Genomic DNA, 11,989 nt, shown 5'->3' on the forward strand with positions numbered 1-11,989 from the left:
ACAAGAAGAAGGTTCAAGAAGATCCAACATCAACATCAGGCTCATCAAGAACAGTATCTATTGATACTTATCAAGTGTTATTTAACACTATTCTTCTTGTATCCTTTGATACACTTGAGTACAACACTCTTACTGATTTATCTCAGATTTGAAGCTGATTCTTGGTCATATCAATGAAAATCAGGAAGATTTCTATGTGGATACACTTCATGAAGAGTAACATGACTTGTGTTGCTTATTTACATGACATAGAAGATGTTCTTACTCTACTTGCAGAAGGAAATGGAGCTACCTACACCAAAGAGAAATCAATGAATCCATTTGAAGATTCTGAAGACATGTCTACCACTTTGCTTGAGGGGGACAACTGGAAGAGCAAACTCAAAAATGCTACAAGCAAAGTCAATAAAGGAGCAGACCAAGAAGATCACGAAGAAGAGAAGAAAGATAAGAAGATTTTCCATGATGCTGACAAAGAAATAGCATATGCTGAAAAAGACCACAAGGGCTTATCGGTCCTTGTCTCTCATTTTCTGTTTTAAAACCATTGTACCTGCCTTAATGTTCCTTTCATAAGCTTTGTAAACTCCTCATGTAGCCTTGTACTACAGCCTCTGTACACTTTGTGAGGCCCCTGTTATAGCCTCTGGATGTTCACCATGTTTATGGTACCCACACTTAGCCTTTTCTGCGACAGCCTCTGGTGTTTTGCCATGTTTGTGGTATGCCCACACTTTGCAGGTACTGCTCTCACTAAAGCCTCTACACACTTTGTACTTTTAGGTTGTGATTGAGGAGGGGTGTTGAGAATCTGTCAATCACACCTTGTGTATGCCCCTTTGTATGGAACAGCTAGGTTAGGAAGATGCAGTTTATTCTAGGAAGAGAGACAGAATCCCATATGCACAGTGGATGAAATGTGCTACCAAGCAATCCTATATAATGATGTACTTGACTATCACTTTCATATGAAGATAATGCAATAGTACTTGTCTCTTTCTGTCAAGTCACTGTGTCATTGTCAGTCCTACACAAGATTGTGTTTATGAGTTCAAGTCTCAATCTTGAAACCTAATTCACTTGTGTAACAGTTGTCTTCTTTGTCAATGTCAACATGAGTAGTATCTTTATCTTCCATCCTCCATAGCTTTCGTCTTTGCCATGCTCTAGATCTCGCATTTCTAACAAGTACATAGGCAAAGACGCCCCACTCAGTGGCGAAGGTGGTCTTGTGCCTATCTGCAGGGTGCACTTGCACCTGATTGTATCCTGAGAAGCCATCCAGGAAACTGTAGGCTTCCTTACCTGCCACCCTCTCAAGCATGTGCTTGGTGTACGGTAAGGGGTAGTTGTCTCTCTTTGTCGCTGTGTTTACTTTCTTGTAATAGACGCACACTCGAATCTTGCCGTTTTTCTTCATCACAATGACTATGGGTGATACCCAGTCCGTGTGCTCAATTTCGTAAATGAATCCGGCTCGCATCAACTTGTCAATCTCCTCCTTGACAGCATGGGCGTGCTTTGGATTCATGGGGTATGGTCGCTGCTTGACCGGCATTGATCCGTTGTCATGGGTATGTTGTGAGTCACAACACTCAGATCTACCCCTTGTAGCTCATCTAGAGACCAATCAAACACATCCCGGTACTCCCGCAAAAGAGTGATGAGGCTGGATTCTTCCTCCGTGGTCAGGTCCTCAGCAATGAACACCGGTCGGGGTGTTTCTCATTCCAGGGCTAGGTTTATCTTCTTGACCTTGGCTGGCCGTTCGATGGGTTCGCGGGTTTGCCCTTGGCGTTTAGCACTTAGCAGAACCACCACCCTATCCCCTCTTTTGAATTTCAAAAAGCGCTAGGGAGGTCTCGCGGCTTTCTTTGCTCTTCCGATTGCACATCGTTGGGGCGCTCTGCTTCATTCTGCCGTAGCTGTCGACGTCTCAGGTGGATGGATAGATCTCCCCTGGTGTGTCTGGTCGTGGGTGGCCTAGGGATTTCTGGGTCATCCTCCGAAGTAACTTCAGATTCAGAGTCGAATTCCTCATTTTCACTAGGGGAGGTGGTCTCCCCTGGCGGCCGCAGTTCGGATGGCGATTCGGTTCTAAGCATGGTTGCCGTTTTTGGTTGGGTCAGGCCGGCCTGCTTAAAATCCACAGCTCCCATATGTTCCAACCAAGCACGATCGCATTTCGCACACATGACCCCTTGGTCCATCCTAAGGGCCGGCCTCGGCTGTGGTTTTGCATCTGCTCGGATTTGCTCAATCTCTCGCCCTTTGGTATCATATTCTACTGTGTCCATCTAACCCTATCTTTCTTCATCGAAGGGTTGGCAATCTTCGTATTTGTCACCGGAATCCGCCTCGCTGGACTGCTCATCGTTCCCCAAGGCCTGTTCTGCCTCATTTTGTTGGTCAGGGACCAATGCCCAGTTATTTCTGAGATTTAGTTCGTGCACTCTGGTCCACTTCCATTCCAGTTGTTCCAAGAGGCCTTGGAGCGGCTTGAGGTTGGCGACTGCGTTGCGCTCCAATCGGTCCGTTAGATGCCCCAGTATTCCCTGGAGTTCTCTCCTGTTGGTTGGCACTTGGAGGGCGACATGCTTAGGTCCGTCATGGAGGCTTGCTGCCATCATGTAAACAGGTGTAGGCTGTGTTTCTCTTGGCCTGCCAACTATTTTGACAGCCTGCTCGTACACTTCATGATCTGAGAACGGCAAATCAAGTGTAGCGAGAACGTGCATCCAATCCCGCTCGTCCTCTGGGCAAGGGATATACTTTGTCAAGGACCCGCAGGGTTCCTTGTTCTGGGTGGTTCCTTTGAGTAGAATGGAGATGGCATCCAGGTCGACTGGTGAGGTCTTCCAAGTGTCCATCTCTATTCTCACAGCGTCAGTTTGGTTGCCCAAGAAGATCAGGTTGTTACCCCAGTGTTCGATAACTCTGGCATTGCGCATCCAGGGTCGACCCAATAAGATATCATAGTCCACTCCCTTCATGACGATGAAGTCGACAGAGAACTGGATTCCTGCAATCTTCACTGGCCAATTCTTCAAGACCCCGAATGGTCTCACTCGCATGCCATTTGCTAGCGTGACGTTAAACCGAGCAGTTTCGACGGGCGGGTTTCCCCACTTCTGTAGCACTGCATAGTTAAGCACACTGACCCCCGCTCCTATGTCTACGATCCCCCTTCTCGTTGTATCCCCCAAGGCTAGGACTGGCAGGATTACATGCATTTCTGAGCCCTCCCAGAAGGCGTTGATGTGCAAGGACTTAGGGTTTGAGTGTAGCGTCAAACTTGGCAAGTGCGTTTTCGCATCATGGTCTTGAGCATTTCCTGGGGCTTGCTCATGTGGTCTTTCGATCCACTGTTTGAGGTCCTGCCACAGGGTAGAGTGCTGCCTGAGCAGCTCTACCAGTGCAACCGTTACAGGGGTGGTCACTAGTGTAGACTGTCCGGACCAATGGCCACGGCTATCCTGTGGTTTTGTTACGTCTAGGCCTGGCCTTGTCCTTGTCGGTACTGCTTGTGGTGTAGCCGCCTCGACAGACTTAGGGTGGGGTAGCGATGACGGCACACTCATGCTGGAGAGGTCCTCAATCTCATCCTCCGTGATGGGCTCGACATCCTTGAGGTGCTGTTGAGCCTCCCTCACCCATTCTTTTACCTTTTCTATGGCTTCCAATTGCCGCCTGGGGTGTGGGTATTCCCCTACCTTAGCGCTCTCCTGTTGGGAAGTTCTAGGGGCTGAAGTTTTTGCCTCTGCGTCTGAGACTAGGGCAAGGTCATAATGCTGTCGGTTTTTAATGCGACCTTAGCCTCTGACCTCTTCTTTTTCCACCTACGGCTTTTCTTTCCTTCAGAGGTAGCGTCGAGATTGCTAGGTCCTGGCAGAGAGACGCCGGCCTGCTTCGTTTGTGCTCGGGTCATCACTCGTAGGGGGGTAGGTGTGGCCTCCCCATCGGGGTTTTCAACACCAAACAGTCCCAGCGGGACAGACGGCAAATTAGCTGTACCAGAAGGCGGCTTCCATTTTGGGCAATCTATGAAAAGATGAGTGATTCCGCACTCTGCACACCTTTGGTCGGCTTTGTCCCTATTTTGCTGCTCTCTTTCTGGGCATCGTGATGAGACGTGACCGGGATGTCCACATGTCCAACAAGTGACTGGATCCAGTGGCTGCCCTCCCAGGCCTCTACGCTGTCCTCGTCCTAGTGCCATCACTGGTACTGGTCGGTAATCCATGAGGATTGCATTGCCCTCGTCATCATGCGAGACGTAAGGGTATATGTAGGTTTCTTCGTCACTGGGCTCCTCTACGTAATGCACAGGAGCATTGCTCGGTGGGTGGGTCACATAGGGACTAGGCGGCCTAGGAATACCGGTAGGATTTATGTCTAGCCTAGGGACCGATGGCTTCGTGTCGTTAGGTGCTGGTAGGGCAAGAGGAGCTCCCCTTCCGTAGAATGGCTGTGGCCTGTTAGCCGGATAGAGCTGGCCGTAGGGCTGCGTGTATGGTAGTCTTCGTGGTAGTCTGCAGTGTGCGGCATCATGGCCGAACCTTCCACAGTTAGTGCAGGGTCTTGACCTAGGGTCCTGACATTCTGCTGGCAGGTGGTTTCCTCCGCAGTACACGCACTGGGTGTGCGGATGCATAGGTCGCCTTAACATGTCCTGTATTTTGGCCAGTTCTGTCTTGACCTCGGCCAAGCCATGGTCCATCTCGGCGGCCTTCCCCTTATCGTGGGATGATGCGTTGGATCACTCGCTAGAGGTTGGGATTCGTTCTAAACTCCGTGGGTTGATTTCTTCAGGGTTCAAGCTCCTGGAGCTCCGCTCCCTCAGCTGGTCATCGACCCTAATGGCCTCCTCAAAAACCCTAGCCACCACGTCCCTTTGCAAGCTCGAATTGCCCGCTAGTGCTTTGTACAATTCTTCATCCCGAATCCCGCTGATGAACACGGTTGACACTGCCCTGTTAGTCGGTCTTTTGCCCAAGGGGATTCTCTTAAGGAGACTTCTAATGTGGGTCACGTAGTCGCGGATGCCCTCCTTCTCCTTCTGCTTGACGTTCATCAGACGCACTAGCAGGTTGTCAGAGTATCCGGGTTCGGCAAACCTCTTGACGAAGAGGTCCTTGAGGTTATTGAAGTTGGCTCATTCTATATCATCTAGACTCGTATACCACGTCCTACCCTTATCGCTTAAGCAAAGTCCGAATGCCTGCGAACGTTGGATCTGGTCGTTGAGGCCATTGGCTTCGCAGACCTGCTTGAACTGCTCGACAAAGCTGTACGGGTCGTCCGGTGGTTGGTACTTGTCGAGTTGCTTAGCGACAATAGGTATTTTGGCTTGGCTCTTTGAACCCTGGGTTGTCCCTAGTCCTGCAAGTAGCGAGGTTGCTAGCGCAGCGGCATTTTGTTTCGCCGTGGTGTTATCGAGCAGCCGTTTCATGAGGAGCTCGCCCAGCGTCAGGTCTCCCTCGAGTGCTCTTTCCTGGTCTATTCGGTTTCAGCCAGCCAAGTTCAACACTCGCTGCACCTCATGCAGCTCCATGCTTTGCCTTAGGCTCCTGGCTTGTTGGTCCCTATTATAGTCTGCTATGCCCTGCAATGCCTTGCGGGCTAGCCTCCTCTCCTCCTCTAGGTCTGCAATGATTGCCTCCACCGTCCTACCATGGTGTTCATACCTGGCATGCGCATCGTAACTGCTCACCATTTGCTGTATGGTTTCCGGAAATGCACTAACATCTAGCTCCCCTGCAAGTCGATGATCTGAACCTCCCTCTGTCATGGTAAAATTCTCGCGCTTGGTTGTCAGTTAGATCCTTGTCGTTGTTGCTCCTTGCTTGATCCTGCCCTGCGCTCTGTGCGTCTGTTACGCTTGGGTTTTCTCCTAGTGGTGGGTTTTTTGGCAATTTATCTGAGTGAGTTCTTTTTAATTTTTGAATGCAGTGCTCAACTTAGGGTTACTCGTAAGTGTGTTGTCCCTCGTGCACTCGTGCTGAAACAGGCTTTCGACTTTCCTAAGTGTTCTTCAAGTGCGGAAATTCAATCAGAGTGTTGTGAGTGCTTTCCCTGCGTCTTACTCACTCTTGCTCGTTTTGGGCCTGACAGGCTTGCTACTCTAGTCCTGGCCGCCTTATGGGTCACAGGGCCCTTATGCTGCTTCCTGTTGCTCACGTGGGGGTGGGTCACTGGGGGAGTGCCCCAGTGTGTCCCTGGATGGGTCAGGTTTTGTTTTGGTTTGACTCTGGGAATCGGACGTCCGATTTACTAGTGGTCCGATTTACCATTGGTCCGATTTACCAGTGGTCCGATTGTGGGGATCGTACCAGGTATGTTAGGGCGAAGTGGGGGTCTTAGGGTTCACGTGTCCGATTCTCAAGAATCGGACGGGCGAGCGTGGGAGGAATCGGTCCGATTCTAGGAGGTCCGATCGGACCGATCGATCCGATTCCTTCTGGTCCAATTATGGATGGGTTCGATTCTAGGGATCGGACCGGACATGGTCTGACTGGTGACGTGTATTACTCCGTCCGATCGGACCGGGTGGGTCCGAGTCAAAGTGTCCGAGTGGTCCGAGTAGTTGAGTCGGACAAGTTGGTCCGAGCGTCCGATTCTAACAAAAGGGGACGGTCGGTCAGAGTGCCACGTGGCACGTCTGATCGGACCAGTTAGTTCGAGTCTAGTGATTGAATGGGTTGTTCCGATCGGACGGTTGTCTGAGTGTCCGATTTTGGGAATCGGACACGGACACTGGGTTGATCGTCCGATTCCGCCGGTCCGATGGGTCACGCACACCGATTTGCTCGATTTTCACTAGGTGTATTATCCTATTGGTCATGCGATTACCCCGCGACAGAGCTGAAGTGGGGCAGACGAGATCGATTACCTGAAATCACCGAATGCGATGTCCTCCTAGCTCCAGTCGATCGGACAGCTACCCAACTCGCTCATTCTCTCACTCTCTGTCTCTTTCACTCTCCGTTGGTTGGAAATGGGGTCCTCTTGCCCTCCTAGAGTTTTATACCCTGCTAGTTCTGCCCTACACACTACAGGTTCCTTCCCTGGAGTTTCCTATGCCGTTACCTTGCATCTACTCCATTTTTTCCCTTTGTTCCTGTGATTTTTCCCCTATTTCACAGCAGCAGCCCTCTGCCTTTTCGTGTGTGATTTCCTACTGCTAATCTATCCTAAACACATCCTGAATCGAAAGCAAAACACTGAACTAATTTCTCCATGTTTTCTAGTCATTAATAACCAGATTGTTCCAAAACACTTACCTGTTCTGAAGATCAAAAACACCAGACTTCCTACCTATCTCAAGCTCCGTTTCAGGGTGAATGCCCTACTTCGATGCTTGATATGGGGCGCGCGAGTGCTCGAGCTTGAATCCGTTGGTCCCGGCAACGGAACCAAAATGTGGGAGCTTTCGCTCAACAGCCAAGACCCACGGACCGCTTATTGTTTCAAGCGTTCCAAGCGAGCTCTCATGGCCATCTTTCACCTAGCCGACGCGCCGTCAATCCTACGAATGCAGTGAACTTACCTTGATGCTTGATCGAGTACCCTCCTCTCTCTCACACTTCGGTAGCTCCACGATTCTTGATGCTAGCTAAAGCATCCTCAAGCCTCCTCCATCTCCAAGCCTCATCCTCCATAGCCGCACGCGCAAGAGAAGATAAGAAGAGAGAAGAGGAGAAGGGAAGAGGAGATGGTGGAGAGCTTCACCCTCTTGATTCCTCACTCTCTCACACACTCACTCCCTCACACTCTCACACTCCCTCTCTCAAGAGCATACACAAGTAAGAAGGAGAGAAGAAGAGAGGAAGAAGAAAACTAGTTTTGCCACACCAAAGAATGAGCTCTTCATTCACTTTTCAACTTTATATACAAAACCCTACTTCCCTTTTGGGCGGTCATTCCCTTTTTCCCTTTTTTACATGGCCCGTCATAGCCCAGGCCCTGTTTTCCATTGTCCTTTTATCTTCCTTGCTTCCTTTTCACTACCCTTCTATATTTACAAATAGCACGGGTGAGAGCCTGGCACTCTTTTACAAGATTTTAGGGTGCGCTTTTTATGCACCTTTCCCTTTTCATGGTTGCCTTGGTCTTTAACGGTTGTCCTTGCGCTTTTGGCCTTTTCTCCTTCTTTTCCTTCCATTGGGTTACCTTCTTTCCGCCTTTGCCCTGCGTCTTTTCCACTTTCTTTCGCTCTCTTCGTGTTGGGGTTAACATTCATCCAAATGAAGCACGATGATGGCCTAAGCTATTTCATCATCTTCTATATCAAGGGGATTGGATGGGTCAATAACTTTGGTCCCTTTTATGAAGGGCCAATAGCCTTTTTCCATCATTTTATATTTTACCAGGACTTGCCAGGAATGGAAATATTTTCCATTGAACTTGCGAATTTGAGGCCTTACATCTGCATAGGCCATGGCCATTATAGGAAGGTTTTACCTATTGCCTTAGGCAATGGCAGTGTCTAGTCCTTTACAAGTGGCCAAGTATGAACCAAATACCAGAATTGATAGCCCTACAAATGATAACCAGCTTTAAAGATGTAAAGATGAAAAGGTTGGAAATCATACATATGTAATATCTCAAGATAAGATTTTGGCAGTCGTATTCTTCGAACAACCCTTGATTTAAGTTTTACTGTTTTCCTAGGTTTCAATGAGGTGAACTTTGATTGAACTTCTGGCTCCTCCTCTCCTTGCGGTTTAGTATACGAGCATTTGGTTGAGCAAGTTCGATTAATGATCTCAACACTTGATGAAGAGTTCGAGGAGATTTCAATCACAATAATATTCATAGGTAGTAGTATTGATGTCACTAAATGCATTTTCAGTGCTTAGAAGCACTCATCTCAAGATTGAGATGTTTAGGTATTACCTTGTTAAGCTTGGTGAGACACTTGACTTATTACCAGTATTGAAATCATGTTTCTCGATGAAATTATGATGTCCACTGAGTGTTTGAGCTACTCACAAACTAGGAACACACTTCAGAGCATGATTAGAATCACTGTTAATGATTACAGATTGAAGAAATTGAAGAAATTGAAAAAATAAGAAGCTTGAAGCTTCTTGGCTATGGTTGCTAGGAGACCCATGGCTAGGTTTTTTATCACAGCAGACTATAGGAGATGAATTAGGGCAAACCCTCTTAGGTGAGGATGGTCTACTATAGGGGCTACAATAGACCTATGATAGCCACCACGATTGCACCTAGTATAGGCCGTGCCAAGGAGCTTAGCTGGAGGCAGCAAAATCTCTGCCAGATTCACAATTTCTGCAATGATGTCTTCTTGGCAGCTGCCGAATCTCCACTTTTGAAGTGCCATGCTGAAGCATCTTATGCTTGGGATGAAGTCTCTAGAAGGAACCTTGAGCTGAAATTCTCTCCCCAGGTCCTCCATCAGAGGTGGGTCAAGTTGTGGTTGTGGTGGTCAAGAGGAAAGAGGTGGAAGTTGAAAGCTCATATGCACTTAATGATGTAAGGAGATTGAGGGAAGTTGAAGGATTAGAGATGGCTCTGATACCATGTGGAAAATCAGAGTTGGAAGCATGAGAGAATGTGCACAAGAGGGAAAGAGAGAGCTCAAGTACAAGAAGAAGATCTTGCTTAGTAAGTTGTTCAAAAGTACAACTAGTACACTCTCCTCAACTATGAGAGTGACCTTTAGGCAATTTATATAGCCTCTGGAGAAGTTAGGGTTAGGGTTTTCCCTTGCTTCCCTATCCTCCAGTTCATTTACACCTAGCTACCCTTATCCTCTCTAGTATAAGGAGAGTTCACATGCTTACTTTTCAACAACACCCACTTGCCCAAGTTATGATCTTATAGAGTCAAGGTAAATATTATCCATCCATGCACTAGTCAACCTAATTGTGTTAAGATACATAAGGTGATTTGACATGCATACTCCATGTATAATACTTGGCTTTAGATACCCCTTTAATGCATGGAAGATGCATGGTTAGGATTGATGGCCACCCACCTATCCAAATGCCCCAAACATGTCACATGAAGGGCATACAAAAACTGTAAGTGTCTAAGAAATAAAAATGTTAAAATTTCCCATCCTAAAGTACATATAGAATTTTGGAGGAAATGTCTATGGGGCCAAATATTACTAATGTCAATCCAAAACAAATTCATAAAATTTATCAATATTAATGCTAACTACTAGCATCCAAGCATATAAAATTATAGAAGTCATTATATAAATAATGAATGACTCATGTGCTGACTTAAAAATATTAAGATATAGGTTCAAGGTCTAAATGTTAGGAAGCTTCTTGGTGCACTCTAAGCACATGTCTAGATCCCATTGAATCTCTCTCATGTCTTTACCACACATAAAGCATATGGATGCCTACATGTAATTTGGCCTCACCATACAAAGCTTCTTTAGTGGTGTTCCTTTTGCAAATCAAAACTTCTCATGTCTTTGCGACCTCCTCCTTTTCTTTTCATTAGCAAGAAAGAGAGAGATAAGAAATGGGAACTCCAACAGTCACAATGTGTGACTGGGCCTTCCTTTATTCAAATTGTCACTAAAAGAATAAAGAATAAAGTGACAGTGACGGGCGCCTGCCACCTGGAGTGAGCAGTGGCGGTGACTGTCAGTGTAGTAATTCACGGGCGGCTAGGCGGAGGCGCCTTTACCCCCAACAACCTCCCACTTAAAGGTGAATCTGCCCTAGTTAAAGGCAAATCTACCCTAGTGAGGAGTGAAAAGAAAAAAGAAAAAAAGACAGTACAATGTACACATGTACAACAGGATGAGGAAAGACATCATCTCATCCCACGCCCATCAGCCTCCTGAGGAAGGCAAAGCGCTCTATAGAGAGGCTTTTCGTGAGCAGATCTGTAGGATTCTGGTCAGTCGAGATCTTAACAAGGTCAACAAACTTGTCCTCAACGACCCCATGTATGAAGTGATACCTCACCTCAATGTGTTTTGTCTTCGCATGGAAGACCGAATTCTTGGCTAACTGAATAGCACTCATAGAATTCGAATGCAGTGTAGGGATAGCATCAATACCAAGGTCAGCAACCAAACGACCCAACCAAATGGCCTCCTTGCAAGTCTTAGTGGCTGCAACATACTCGGCCTTTGTAGTAGAAAGGGCCACGCATTTCTGCACCCTGGACATCCAAGAAGCAGTACCTCCAGCATAGGTGAATACATAGCCGGAAGTGGACTTTCTACTATCTGCATGTCCTGCATAATCAGAGTCAGTGTACCCCACAACTCCTGTATCCTGGCTGCCATAGCATATGCATATATCTGCAGTGCCCTTCAGGTACCTCATGATACCCTTCACGACATCCCAATGCTTCTTGCCAAGTGTAGCCATATAGCGTGCTACAACACTAACTGCAAAGGCAATATCTGGATGAGTGGCTATCATGGCATACATAAGACTGCCCACTGCGGATGCATAGGGAATCTTGGCCATCTCGGCCCTCTGCTCATCTGTCTGCGGACATTCAGCTTGTGATACCTTCACATAAGAAGGTAATGGATAGCCAATAGGCTTTACGTCCTGCATGCAGAAGCGCTCAAGGACCTTATGAATGTACTCCCTCTATGACAAGTAGAGGAGTCCCTGATGCCTGTCATGTCTAATGCACATACCAAGTATGTGAGCGGCCTATCCCAGATCTTTCATCTCAAAGCTCTTATTGAGCTGAGCCCTAAGAGCATCTAGCTCATCATGAGATTTCCTTGCTATCAACATGTCATCCACATAGAGTACTAAAATCAATAAAGAACCATCACGGGCTTTCTTCATGTAAAGACACAGATCCATAGCACTCCTGCTATAGCCCTTTGACTGTATAAAGGCATCAAACTTATGATACCACTCCCTAGGTACATGCTTCAAGACATAAAGACTTTTCTTCAATTTGCACACTAGGTGCTCCCTGCCAGGTTCTGCAAAGCCCTTAGGCTACTCCATATAAATCTCAT

The sequence above is a fragment of the Lygodium microphyllum genome, chromosome 11 (assembly GCF_053477565.2).
Source record: "Lygodium microphyllum isolate KBCC chromosome 11, Lygodium_microphyllum_v1.1.10, whole genome shotgun sequence".
Classification (NCBI taxonomy): Eukaryota; Viridiplantae; Streptophyta; class Polypodiopsida; order Schizaeales; family Lygodiaceae; genus Lygodium; species Lygodium microphyllum.